A 14,726-nucleotide genomic window follows, 5' to 3' on the forward strand; every position below is an offset into this window, starting at 1 on the left:
CTGCTCTGGGAGGCTCTCCTGGACCCTCCCCTCTCCAGGCCCCCACTTGCCAAGACGCTTATGAGAGGAGAGAGTTCCAGAAGGGCAGGCCCGTGGTGATGGGGAGGGTCAGGCCTGGGTGTGTGAAGAGTCTGACAGCTATAGGCACTCGAGCTGGCAGAGTAAAGCGGAGGCGCTGGGCCAGGGTTATCTTTCCTTCTCTTCACCTACCTCCCATTCCACTGTCTTCCTTTAAATTAACCACTCTCTTTATTTCTACTGGGATTTTTTTTTTCTCTTCCCCTGATCTACTGCAGCACAAAATTCAGGTTTTTACGTGCATTTCTTGTCTTTGAAGCAAATGTTCAATTCTGGAATTATTTAGCTAGTGAAACAGATAAAGTGAAGGTAACAAAGGGAAAGTCACAAACTTTCAAAGAGGTCTTTTAAAACTCATAATAAATTGTGCTCCAGATGTTCTTTGAAATATAAACGAAGCTCTATTTCAGGCTTTGTCTTTCTTCCCAATTTCCTCTTCAGTCTTTAGAAAACCCTAAATTTATCTCTTTTGATCCCACGGGAGGTACTTGTGGGTCCCCTGAACTTCCATACCATCCCGCTTGTGTCTGTTTGTCTTTCTCTCCTTCTCTCTCTCTCTTCTTTCCCTTTTCTTAATTTCTATTGGAAGAGACAAAGACCACATAGATAAACAGTGGATCTTAAGTTACATGAAGAGTTGAAGTATGGCTCATCAGTATTTCAGAGGAAATATTCTAAGTGGGGTGCTGAGAAACGGGGGTCAGGCCACCTGTGCAGTTGGAGAGGTGAGTACTGAAGTCTACTGACATTACCTGGCTGACCAGGTGGACAGCTGAGATTTTGGTCCCTACTCAGTGGCTTCAAAGCAATAGCAGATTTACCCTCAATGACCACCTTCTCAATACAGCAGTTACTCAGAATTGTAAGAATACACTCACTGCCCAGCCGTTGCCTACAGGACACAATGACGCTATTTTCATATTTTAAAAAATACAAATTATGAACAGTTAATTTTTTCCAAATTGACCCTCAGCGTGTAGGGATGGGGGGGGGTGGCCATGATGAACCTGAAAGATTATGGATCCAGCGCCAGGATCTGTAAAGACCTGATACCAGGTATTCTTGTTCAGAGTCACAGTACTATAATATTTATATAGGTATAGTTGATTATGATAACTCCCTTAGTAATGCTTCTCTTCTGTATACCAATCTGAGGAACCCCTTCGGTTCTTTCCATGTACTATAGACTTAATCCTCCCCTTTGGGAATTGAGGTTTTAAAGTTGAGTTCCTGGTTTGCATATTAGGATAAGGAAGAGGAGAGGTCTAGACACTCGTGTGTTTTCGCTTCACTCCTTAACTCAGTGACTCATGCTTTTCTTAGGAAGGACAGATACATAACCCATCTTACAGAGAGATACTTTTGTGGTTAAGTGATTGTAGCGTTTTCTCTTTTAAGTTCACCCAGCAGGTTTACTTGGAAAATTGGACAACTTATTTTTATTCCTGTGGAGTATGCTCTCAGCCTGAATTTTTGAGACCTGTAAGTCCTAATTTCCTTGGCAGTTGGGTTTATCCTGAGAGGATAATATAACAGATCGTTAACCTCCCCATTTTTATTTTCCAAAATTCTTTAGAGCTGCTACACTTTGGAGAACTAATTTGGCCCTGTTAGCATCCTGAGGTGTATGCATTGTTCCTGGTGTGTTGATGGAAGTTTATTTTGAGTTAAGTAATCAGCTCTTGCCATGTTCAGTCTGTGATGAAAGCATTCTTAGTGAAATCTTAGATAATTAGAGTCTCTCTTCATTCAGCATCTGGATCAATGCTGTATCCTAAACGTTACTCTCCAAATAAGCTGAGTGTTCCAGCCAAGTAAATTAAAAACCTCCTAATACTTACAGATTTATAAATTTCATTTTTCTTTTATTGCATAAATCTACAACACTTTAAAGAAACAATCTGCTCACCCCATTTCAGCACTCGGCTTCACCATGGCAGTGTGCCTCCAACACACACAGGAGGGCGAGGCTTATCTTTTTTATCTTTGCATCCTCACCATCTGATATCGTGTTTATGTTTCCCTTAAACACATGAAATACTACCTTCTTGAAAACAAAATTACAAATAAAAATTAGAAAGTAAAATCCCTTATACCATCTGTGTGCTTGGAGTTGATCCCGTATAACCTGCCCAGAACACTTGAGGGCTCTTTCCACTATTTTCTCCAGAGTACGGATCAGCTAAACTCTTATTGAGTGTCTGCATGGGTCAGTATGGGCCAAGCAAAGATGACGGGGATGCAGAAATGAAAAACACAGCCCCTGGCTCAAGGACTCCACAGTCTCAAGGGAATTCTGAGGAGATCCAGATCAAATCAGATGATTTCCATATGGTGTAGTAAGTGATATATATTATGGTTGTGTTCTGGAGGAACGGAGGGTAAAAATTTGGCTCCCCTGAGATTCCAGGAAGATTTCCTGGAGGAAATGACACCTGGGACCAAGGACCAAGAAGGCCTCAATCCTGTCCAGTAAAGGTAGTGGCACCCAAGAACCCAGCAGTACCTGGCCTGCTCTTTTGAAAATACCCCAGTTGAAGTAGATTTTCCGTGTGTCATGTTGCCCTGCCTGGGCTGGTCCAGAGAGGCAGAAAACTGGTGTTTCCCTTCTAAGAGACAAACGCTATTGGCCAAAAAAAAAAAAAAAGGCAGCATTATTGTAATATTTAAAAAGGAAAGAAATTTACATTTGGTAAAGTACTCATATTTTATCCCAATGAGAGTGAAAATTTATGTTTTCAGTGTTACCATAGATAACTGAAGAAATTTTATTACTGTTAATACTGACATTGATTTTTTAAAAATTTAAATTTATTGGTAGAAAAACCATAGAAATGATACTGAATTTAATTCATTAACGAGCAATGTCTCAAGATAACTTCAATAAAATACCCTCTTGTAAGTTTCTGATTCAGTTCTGTTTTATCACAAAAGGGTGTAACTTTCCTTTAGTAGAAACTTGTCCATTTCTATTTCTTTTCACTTGACTTAGCCTGACGAAGTCCGTCCTTTCCATTTTTTAAACATGCATGATTTCACATTTTCTTTGTTATACAGTTATTTATATTACATTATTCAATGTCTTTTTTTATTTGTAATTTGTAAACAGGTTTATTGGATTCTTGTCTTTGTAAGACTGCTTGTAATTATAAATGCAGAGTAATAATATTACTTAGCACCTTTCTTCTGTGGCGCTCAGAGTTCTTCACATACATTATCTTATTAAGCCTCATAACATCCCTGGGAGGCAGGGGCATTTTGCAAGCGATTATGGATTGCTTTGCTGAATCAGCACAGCCTCACAGCATTATGATAAGCTTGGAAAAGATTGAGGTCATGTACTAACTTGCTCTCAGGAAAACCCACATGCAGCCAAATATTTTCCTTGGCAATACAGCCCTAACAACTGCCACCATTCTAGTCTCTGGGAAATCCACTGTCCATTGATGCAATTAAAAAACTTTTTGAAAATGCGAATCCAAGACAGTATCTTGCCCCTGCCAGTTCAGAGGCAGGTGAATCACATATGGCATGAGTACAGCATCCTCCTCCAATCCAGGCTTTCGGTCTACGGAAGGAAGGCTCCCTCTGCTCTCTGCTCTCAATACTGGACCTGCCCAGTTGTCGTGTGTCTGCCTCACTATACGCCATCACCCGGCAGGCAGGATTTCCAGACACAGATTGCTGGAATTCAAACTGTTCGTCTGTGTTCACACTAATAAACCTGTTACAAAATGCCATTGGGTAGAACTTGACTGAAGTCTTGGTGACAGCATTATACGAAATCATCTAGCATGTGAAAGCTTAAGCAGGATAATTAAAACTGAAAACAGGAAGCATACATCTTGATTTTATTTCATCATTTGAGCGGTTGTAGAATGGTGGGGAAACTTATCTCTTATGGCTAATATATGTAAAACAAAACTGTAATTTTAAGCTAATTTAAGCCAGTTAATTTGATAACTTAATTACTATTAATTACTATTATGTCTTCTTCATATTTATAATTAGATAGTTAATTTTGATATATGCCGTGGCCTGTATGGATGGTCATAATTAACCTCCTAGGATTTTTTTTTCTTAATCCATGAGATAGCCGTGGCACTCACTGTGTGTATATCTTTCAGTTGTGGCTCAGACTTTTCCATGACTTTTATTAGAGAACAAAATTATCAGACTTTCCTTCTTTTGGGGGGCGGGGCACGCTGCATGAGGCTTTTGGGATCTGAGCTCACCGACCAGGGATTGAACCCAGGCCCACAGCAGCAAAAGCGCTGAGTCTTAACCACTGGACTGCCATCCCTGTAAGACTTTAAATAAGATGGCTTTTAAAGATCTCTTGCAAGTGGATTTGACTGCTTTAAATAATCTTTGTATTTGAGAGTACATAACATATAAAATCCAAGAGAATTACTAAATTACCATCGGTATCACGAAATTTTTTTCCCTTGGCTTACAAATTTTACTGGAGAATTACAGGACCATACACAAAGAAAGGAGAGGATTCCGTTGTAGAAAGGGTAGTCAGGATATCACATTTAGGGGTCTTTGTAAATGTCAGCCCTTGTTCATTTCACTTTGACCTCATCATGCAAATTGTGGTCACCTCTTGTCCACACTTTTGCTGGGCTTTCAAACATGCAGGTTCTGAAGTTTCTAAGACCCTCACTGCACACCTGCTGCCTGGTGAAGCATGTCAGTTTCCGCGTGAAGCTGAGCCTCATCTTCTTTTTAATTGCCTGCTGCAGTAAATAGTTGTGGAAAGCTGATTGATGACTCAGTGCCACTCCTGCTTAAATTGGAGAGATTTCATGCCATACAGTATTTAAAGGTTCACTTTAAAGATGTATTTAGGGACTTCCCTGGTGGCGCAGTGGTTAAGAATCCTCTTGCCGATGCAGGGGACATGGGTTCAAGCCCTGGTCCGGGAAGATCCCACATGTCGCGGAGCAGCTAAGCCCGTGCGCCACAACTACCGAGCCTGCGCTCTAGATCCTGCGAGCCATAGCTACTGAGACCACGTGCCACAACTACCGAAGCCTGTGCACCTAGAGCCTGTGCTCTGCAACAAGAGAAGCCACCGCAATGAGAAGCCCACACACCACAACGAAGAGTAGCCCCTGCCCACCGCAACTAGAGAAAGCCTGTGCACAGCAATGAAGACCCAACGCAACCAAAAAAATAATAAATTAAAAAGAAGAAGAAATCTGATGAAAGCACCCTTCTATCCTGGATCCCTGGGCAAATAGGTGATTCTGAGACATCTACCTGGATTGGTTTATAGTTTCTTAAGAGCTAAGAATGGCTGGGAAAATCCCAGAGTCTGATTAAAAACTCCTATGATGCCCAATCTACCCTTTCTTTATGGAGCAGGTTGAAACTTCCTAGATGATAACTTGGATGAATAAAGTTGCTCTCTTTTTGCTTTTCTTCATCTCTCAGGTGTAGAAGGAGCATCAGTGACTTTTCTCCCCACCTAATGCTGCCTCCATTGGCCTGACCACCATGGGAATTGTCCTGATGTCCTTAGCACTTACAGTCTGACCTTCTTTCTCATCCCTTTTCTACTTCATACTTTGACTACAAAAATCAGAGTCTTAGACTAGACCTCCGTTAAGTTAAGTGTGCACTGAAGCTCTTCCAGATCGATCCCTCTAAAGAGGCATTTGTGGGTTTTATAGACAGTGCATATCCTGAATTTCAGCTCCAGCTGTAAAACTGTTCAGTGTTAACACAGACATGACTGAGCACCCACTGTGTGCCAGCCAGTGCGTAAAAAGACTTCTCCTGTAGCCAAAGGCAGCAAAGCTGTGAACGGGACAGATGTGGAAACAGATCAGTCATCTCACAGCGCCAGGGTCAGGGGGAGATAGGCACCAGGCATCGCAGAAACAGAGGAAAGGGGTTTAGCTTGATTGTTGTGAGCTTCTGGAACAGTGATGGGGTTTTCAAAGAGAATGGGTGGAAGGGTATCTTGTGCAGATGGAACAGTCAGAAAATACTTGAAATTATTAATACTTGAAATTCGGGGAGAGAGAGAATAAATATTGCCAGGGCGTAAGGGAGGGCTGTTGGGAGATGAGTTCTGCTGTGCTGGTAAAAAGGATAATGATTTGCAAGACAGACTATTTACATGACTTAGCCCAAAGTCTTCTTAAGGATTTTAGAAACAACTTTTCATATAATTTCCATATTTTAACCTGTTTATTGGAAACTTTACATGCTTCTGTGGTATAATTTTGTTGGCATTGCTTGAGTTAACATACATAGTTGAGAGAAATGAAACATTTTTAGTTTGGTCCTTTGAGAGGCTGCCCTTAAATTTTCTGAATGAGTGCTGAATTCGAACTTCACCTCACTTCTCATTTCTCTCACCTATTGATTTTTTTTTCTACCTTCATGTGGTTTCAGTCTTACCTTTCAGCCTTCTAAGCAAATTATGATTCCTCCATTTCCTCACTCAGATAACTCCTAAAACCTTAGATAGCAGCACCCAGTGAATTAGATTTAACTTGAAATAAGCAGTTCGCATATTTTATTTTGCCCTCATCTCTTACTAGTCATTGCTAGAGAAGATGCAAGCAGAGACCCCTGTGCTCACACTGGAGAATGAATGAATCCTGACAGCCGAGGTTTAATGACACGTGCTTGTTGCCTTTCGGTTGATTCACTTGCAGTACTTCCAAAGCCGTATTTCCATGGATTTAAACAAGATTCTTTTCACTGTTGATGTGGTTTACTGTGTATGTGATTTTTTTTTTTCCTTCCATGGTCTGTCTTTAAATTTAAGCTCCTACCTCATAGACATATTTAGATGATGTACAAGAAGGAGACTCTGGACAAATTGTTACATACATGCATGACTTACTATGAAACATTATCCATTGTCTGTTTTACCTGTCAATACACTGAGTATTGATAGGTAGTACTGAAGTGGAGTACTAAATAAAATGGTACACTGGTAATATCAGAGTCGGTGATAGTTCTTTCAGACAAAAGCATCTTCTAGCCAGTTATACCCAGAATCTTTGCTGGTTACTGTTTTCTCTCTTGATCCGTGCAGTACATTAATTTTCAAAGTAGGGCCTGCATATTTCAAACTTGTGGCATGGTGGTTGGTTCTGTGTAAGCAGTCATGCCTCACCATTGATGAAAACGAAAGCAGGCACACTGCTTTCTCCGAAGCAGAGAGTGTGGGGATTTTGCTGGGTGGAGGTAGCCTTGAGATTGGTTCATTTTGCCATTTCTTGGTGTTGAAGGGAAACCGTGATGTGGTAATGCCAAGCTCAGTGTCAGAAAGAGAGGGAGGTGCCTTGGAGCTGAGATTCCTCCCACTCCCAAAGAAAGTGCAGCTGTGCATCTTTAATATGCACGGCAGGAGATTTCAGCAGCCCGATGATATATAGTGCATTAATGTTGAAAAGATAAACACATTTGGAGAGCACAGGAAGGGCCTTGTGTTTTTATGTTAGCAGAATGCTTCCTAATGAATAAGAATGTGCTGCTGGCTTCACAGAGCCAGATGGCAGCTTTTCTAATTTTAGTTCGGTGCAGATGCATAATTCTCTGGTTTTACCTTCCAGAACCTTTGAGATGCTCCATCACTTTCCCTGTAATATTTCATCTGTAGTGCTTGGCCAGAAACTGCCTGTCGTCGTCTCAGTGACTTCTTTGCTCTGCATGCGTCCCAGTGCTGCTGGGTTTGACAGTCACTTCACCTGAAATCATCCAGCTCCTAAATGCAGGAAAGGGTGGAAATTGTGGATGTATTCCCACTAGCGTCTTAAAATTTGTTGTGGAGGTGATTAGACTTGTGTTTGACATCAGTCTACTGAAAAATTGATAGGTATCTGGGTGAGTGATTTTACTCATTTTGGAGCAGTGGACTTAATTATAAAACCCGCATAAAGTCTCAGGTTCCATTTTAGTTCCATTTTAGTCCATAAAAGCAACTCGCCTCATGCTTGACCAAACATCAAAACAACTTTTAAACTCTTACCTGTTACACGTCAGGGAGGTCTAAACATGGGCAGTGTTAAAATTTTTTCCACGTATAGATGTAAATACCCTGTGGCTTATCTTTCTTTTTTTTTTTTTTATCTTTCAGTTGATGTATTTTTCAGAGTAAATGATTGATATTTGTTCAAATTCTGACTTTTTAAAAGATAAACTAATTTCCACAAGTTTTCCATGGCCTCTTCAGATGATTGTTTTAAAGAGAAGGAAAAGAAAGAATATAAACCTCTTTAATCATGGCCATATCACCCTGTCCCTCCAACGGGCAGACATTAAACAGCATTTAGGTTTCTAAGTCATTGGTGGTCGGTCGCCACCACTGCTGCTGAAATTAGAACAATTACGTGGCTGTCCCCTGAGCCCCGACTGGCATCCCTGTGAAGATGCAGGACTCTTGTTTCTGGTCACAGGGCAGAAAGGCCCTGTGAGTGTATGTTCTCAGTTCACCTGCCTTCTAATATTATAAGACCTTCTAATATTATAAGATTCACTAAGTTACCAAAAATCAATAAATGATGTTCTTCTAGAACATGTAAAGGTCTTTAAAAAAAAAAAAAAACACTTTATACTTTAAAACTAGCTAAGTATACTTTTTTTTTTTGGCCATACTTCACAGCCTGTGGGATCTTACTTCCCCGACCAGCGATAGACCCCGGGCCCACAGCAGTGAGAGCGCCAAGTCCTAACCACTGGACCACCAGGGAATTCCCTAAGTGTACTTTTTTAAAGAATAAATAAATTTTTGGCTAGAATCGCAGTTTCTGATTTGTTTCTATTCTCACCAGGAAACTTACATTTTACTTTTCTATGTATTTTTAAATCACTTAAATATCTAGAGATTAAACACTTCCCTAGTTGCCTTTCCTTGTGTTCTGAGAGAAAACACAAATAATAACTACTTATAAAGAAAAGCATATGGCCTATAATATTAATGATTTTCCCCCAGTTTGTGGTATGATTCATCTTAACACGGTCCCTGAAGAGATGGGGTTTGTTCTTTGCTCTGAAACTGGAAATGTAATTAATTGGTATTGGATTTCTGGAGCACAGGCAAATGGGGGAAGGGACCAGATGGGACTGCTCGAGCAGGAGGGAGGGGGCCCTAGGAGAGAGATGACAGGGCATCCTTGGCCAGTCTCTCCAGTCAAAGCTTTGCATTTGTAAAGCTGGGCTGTTTAAAAGATCAGAGCTATTTCTTGGTATTTTTGTCTTTTGGGAAGTGAGGAAGAAAAGGACAGAATTACTGTTTTCATTGTTATTCTCTTAGGTCATATTTTTTATCTAAAAAGAATAACTTTAATGGTCAAAGTGCAGGAGGAAGAAATGGAAGTCAGGGCATGGGGGAGAAATCTTTTTGTAGGCTCTGAAAATTAAATTTTATCATCTCTTTTTTCGATTTAAAAGTTCCATCTGTAATAATGAGATTTCATAAGGTTTTGATCATTTGAAATTCCAGGATGATCTTTCAGTAAACTGTTGAGTTTACTGAAGGATATTTTTATGGTTAATGGATGCAAAATATAGAAAAGTAAATATAATTTGTGACCGCTGAGAAAACTGCCTAATTTTAAAATATTAAATAGTATGTTTTAGTATAGTAATGCTGTTCTTACAGAAGTATAAATATATCTAAGGATTTAAGCTTATTTATATCTGGAACATAAAAATAGCATACTCATTCTTGAAATGCTCCATCAAAATACCAATGTATGTCCGGTTAACATAACAGTACATCTCAAAGGAGTTCTTTTCTTTCTCCTATTTAATTTCAAAGCCCAAATGAACATTGTACAGAGGTAGTACTTCATGAAAAGTACCCAAATAATATAAATTCATGGCCAGTTTAATTTAGATTCCAATTACATTGGTAAAGCCATATTTCCGGGTATTTTCTATCACTTCATATTATTGATGTTCTAATACTGAGAAATAGCCAAAGCACAAATCTAATACAGAATTGAATAATAGAGGACAAATTAGCAGGAAAATGCATATATACAAACACTTAGTGAGGATGGCCGTGAAGGGCCCTAAATTCTTCACCCTGTTTTCTTATTTATTTACTCTGTGAGTCGTGAACATTTCCCAGTCTCTTAGTAAATCTATGAATAGTGTTGTATAAATATTGAACATTTTAAAAGTTCTCTTGCAAATAATCAATGGGTCTCATCTGGAGTTTTCTTTCCAGCACACGTTCCACAATTTCAGATTGACCTTGGGAAACATTTTTGTTGTTTTCATTTTGAGTCAGATTCCTAGAATTCCAGTTTAGACAATCTCTTTGCCATTATTCCATAATACTGGTTTCAAAGGCCAGGCTGAGATTTGCTCGGGGAGGGATGCCGCATGTCCATTGCTTTTGCCAGGTGCTCACAAATCCTGCAGAATCCAATTCGACTACCATGGATGTGAAGCATTTTCAGCCACGTCCAGCCTTTTTTACCCCTTCTGTGAACTTAGTTCCTCACAGTTCAGCCCTCACTTCTCAATTGGCTCAGCTGTCAGTGCTTTGCCCCTGCAGCTGGATGTAAGCTCTCAGCCCACGAGGATCCTTCACTCCATCTGCACACCACAGACATGAGTGAGACACATAGCAAGACATCCAGACATGTGGACAGTGTAACTGGGCGATTTCCCCATGCCAGCCCCGCATTCTCTGTGACTGCTTGTTAGCTGCCGCTTTTCTCCTTTTGAAGATTTTTCAGTTGAATGTTATAGAGAGGAAAAAAGGACATGTTTTATTATTACAGTTTTTCAGGATGATAATTATTTTTGTCCAGGCTTTACAGTAGAGCCCGAACACATGTTTTATCCCCTCTAAGTCATCTCTTACATTAAATTTTAGGCCCTTGCCCTAAATTATACCTGATCTGTAGATTCCTAAAGATGAAAGAAAATGCTATGCAGATACAATCTCATTCTTCATATTTTCTTTTTCTTTTTTTTTTTTTTTTTTTGGCTGCACCACGCAGCATGCGGAACTTCCCTGCCCAGGGATCAAACCCACACCCCCTGCATTGGGAGTGCGGAGTCCTAACCACTGGGCCACCAGGGAAGTCCCTCATTCTTATTTTCCAATAAAAGTCAAAAATTCAGTGCCTGAACACATCGCTAGAATATTTAGAATACCCTGACCTGAAAGTTTATCAGTGTTTAGGAACCTGCATGATGGAGATTTCCAAGTTTGAATCTTTTTAATTCCACAAAATATTAATTAATGAATTCAGGAAACTTTGGGGTCTTCAGAATGATGATCAGATCCTCAAACTGCCAACATCTCACAAAGTATATTGATTGTCTTTTAAAGACTTGGGAAATACACATACGACACAAGGATGTAATGTATAGCTCAAGGAGTATGGCCAATATTTTATAATAACTTTAAGTGGAGTGTAATCTATAAACATTGAATCACTATGTTGTACACCTGAAAGTGATGTAATATTGTAAATCAGCTATAATTTTTTTTTTTAAAGAAAGGACTCAGAGGGCTTCCCTGGTGGCACAGTGGTTGAGAGTCCGCCTGCCGGTTCAGGGGACACGGGTTCGTGCCCTGGTCTGGGAAGATCCCACATGCCACGGAGCGGCTGGGCCCGTGAGCCATGGCTGCTGAGCCTGCGCGTCCAGAGCCTGTGCTCCGCAGCGGGAGAGGCCACAGCAGTGAGAGGCCCGCGTAACGCAAAAAAAAAAAACCAACAACAAGAAAGGACTCAGGGCTTCCCTGGCGGCGCAGTGGTTGGGAGTCTGCCTGCCGATACAGGGGACGCAGGTTCGTGCCCCGGTCCGGGAAGATCCCACATGCCGTGGAGTGGCTGGGCCCGTGGGCCATGGCTGCTGAGCCTGCGCGTCCGGAGCCTGTGCTCCCTAACGGGAGAGGCCACAGCAGTGAGAGGCCTGCGTACCGCAAAAAACAACAAAAAAACCCAACAAAAACGAAAGGACTCAGAAATGGGTTATACATTGTTATTTTGTATTTATTTTGCCATAAAATGAGGCATTAATATAGACACCACAGAAAACCATAATTTATTACTATTGTGATGTCAGAATCTCATATGACAAATAGCCTAATGTTTTCCAGTGATCAGTGATAGGTATGGGGCTGCCTTTGTGATTAGCTTTTGCCTCCTATCTCACTCCGCCTCACCTTAATTTAAATTAAGTCCATTCTTTGTTTAAATTTTTATTTATTTTTGGCTGCATTGGGTCTCTGTTGCTGCGTGCGGGCTTTCTGTAGTTGCAGCGAGTGGGGGCTACTCTTCGTTGCGGTGTGCGGGCTTCTCATTGCAGTGGCTTGTCTTTGTTGCGGAGCACGGGCTCTAGGCATGCAGGCTTCAGTGGTTGTGGCTTGCGGGCTGTAGAGCGCAGGCTCAGTAGTTGTGGCTCATGGGCTTAGTTGCTCCGCGGCATGTGGGATCTTCCCGGACCAGGGCTCGAACCCATGTCCCCTGCATTGGCAGGCTGATTCTTAACCACTGCGCCTCCAGGGAAGTCCCAGTCCTTTCTTTAAGAAGAATAACACCACCTGTTGTTACAGTGGAAGGATTGGAAGGACCTGGGAGCCTGCAAGAATGTGAGATGCCTTGAAAGTTAATGACTGAGGCAAGACAAGATGATTCATCATTTAAGCCCAGTTCTCCTCAGGAGACCCTTTCCCCATATTGCTGACCCCTGCACCTGGAGGGCCAGTGGGCCTGAAAGGGAAAATCAGTTCCTTTCCCCACCACCCTCGATTCTAGTTGCCCCTGCATTCCCGGGGGTCAGTGCCAGCAGTGGGTCTGGTCTCATCCGTCAGCAACCAAATATTCAGTGAAAACCTACTCTGACATAGGGATGGTGCTGGCCACTGAGGATACACCAAGGATACCCCTTTCGTGAAACTCCTGGTGGGGACAGTATACTACTTCCTGGGCTGGGGTTCTCACTGCAGGAGGGGAGGAGAAATGATACCTTCCAAGAAGATGTAGCAGAATCTTGTGCAAAGAAGGCCTTTCAATCTGCAGGTTCTGATAGACCTTCTCTGGGGAGGTCTTCTCAGGCACACCATCCCACTTTGAGAGTCACTGCTGCCACCGAAGATGCTGGTGGGAGCACGAAGCCCCTGTGAATGATTAGGAGGCCAAGGAAAGGCTGAGGATTACTCAGTCTGCAGCGTGTTAGCACATGGTTCCTACACCCCAAATGCAGACAAAAAGTAAATAAATGAGAATGCAGTAGGACCGCATACATTTATAATATCTGTTCCATGGGTTTTAAGATTCAGTATTAAGGAAACTCAGGGATCCTTAGGCCTGAAGCCTGCACAGACCCCCGACAGCGCAGGGCTGTTAAATTAGAGGAAAAGTAGATGAAGCAGCAGCAGCTGATGGTGCCAGTCCTGTCCCCGGACTCGTGTGGGAAAGTGAGCAGACCCTGAAGAGAAATCTACAGCCTTACAGAGTGACTAGCAGAAGCGGGGGTCGGGGCGTGGGGGTCTGCCCCACGTGCGTTTACTTGGTGGTGAGAAAGTTTCAGGGAAGCTGGGGCGTGGGGAGAGGATGGGGAGAACATGTGCGGTAATTGTCTGAAGAACCTGAGGTGCCGCCTGCCTCAGTTAAGACTGGCTGAGGAACTGGGCTGAGACCAAGCCAGCAGATAAGGTAGGGGACCTACAGTCAAGAGCTAGGGAGGGCAGCAAGGAAAGAAACGAAGTGAGGCCTAACCGATCCTCACGTGCTGAGTTATAATGGCTATCAGACGAGTTATATCTCTGTTTATAGCTGGTCACAATTATTCAGATCTAAGCAGGTGAATCAGGAACGTCACAGAGTCATTGAGAAAACAGATACTCTCTGCTTTTAAATTCTGCATTTGGAACTAAGTAAGGGAGAGCTAATAAATGACATACAGACACGACTATGCATAAGATAGGTAGCTAATGAGAACCCACTGCATAGCGCAGGGAACGCTACTCAGTGCTCTGTGGTGACCTAAATGGGAAGGAAATCCAGAAAAGAGGGGATATGTGTATACTTACAGCTGGTTCACTTGGCTGTACAGCAGAAACTAACACAACTTTGTAAAGCAACTGTACTCCAATTTAAAAAAAAAAAAAAGGCAGATGGGGGACTTCCCTGGTGGTCCAGCGGCTAAGACTTCGCGCTCCCAATGCGGAGGGCCCGGGTTCCATCCCTGGTCAGGGATCCCACATGCCACAATGAAGATCCCGCATGCCGCAGCTAAGACCCAGAGCAACTAAATAAATAAATAAATAAATAAATAAATATTTTTTAAATAAAAATGAATTTTAAAAATTAAAAAAAGATTTTTTTTAAAAAGCTATGCTAGTAGTAAGTTACATCTGTAAACTCCTTTCTGGTTTTTAAAGTGTGTTTTACATATCATCCCATTTACTCTCGCCGTGATGCGAGAAAGCGGGTCCTAAGGCCTTAAAAAGTTGAAGAGACGTGCTCTGACTTGTACTAAGTGGCTGAGCTTAGACTTGAACTACACAGGCCTTCTTCCCTTTTCCGCTGATAAATATGCATGTGGACGTTTTCCATCAGGGAGCAGCAAGATTTGGAGGGCCTGTGTAATTCCTAAGTACTTTCTAGGTTCCCAGGTACAAATTAAACGTGACAGGTTTTCAAAAT

General features: G+C 41.8%; 1 protein-coding gene across 13 annotated transcripts in view; it reads left to right on the forward strand.

The window, feature by feature from the left end:
• Positions 1-14,726, forward strand: part of NCOA2 (nuclear receptor coactivator 2) — a 275,806-nt gene that overhangs the window by 201,934 nt on the left and 59,146 nt on the right. The gene's annotated exons all lie outside the window — the stretch shown is intronic.

This window comes from Mesoplodon mirus, assembly GCF_964341445.2.
Source record: "Mesoplodon mirus genome assembly, chromosome: 16".
Classification (NCBI taxonomy): Eukaryota; Metazoa; Chordata; class Mammalia; order Artiodactyla; family Ziphiidae; genus Mesoplodon; species Mesoplodon mirus.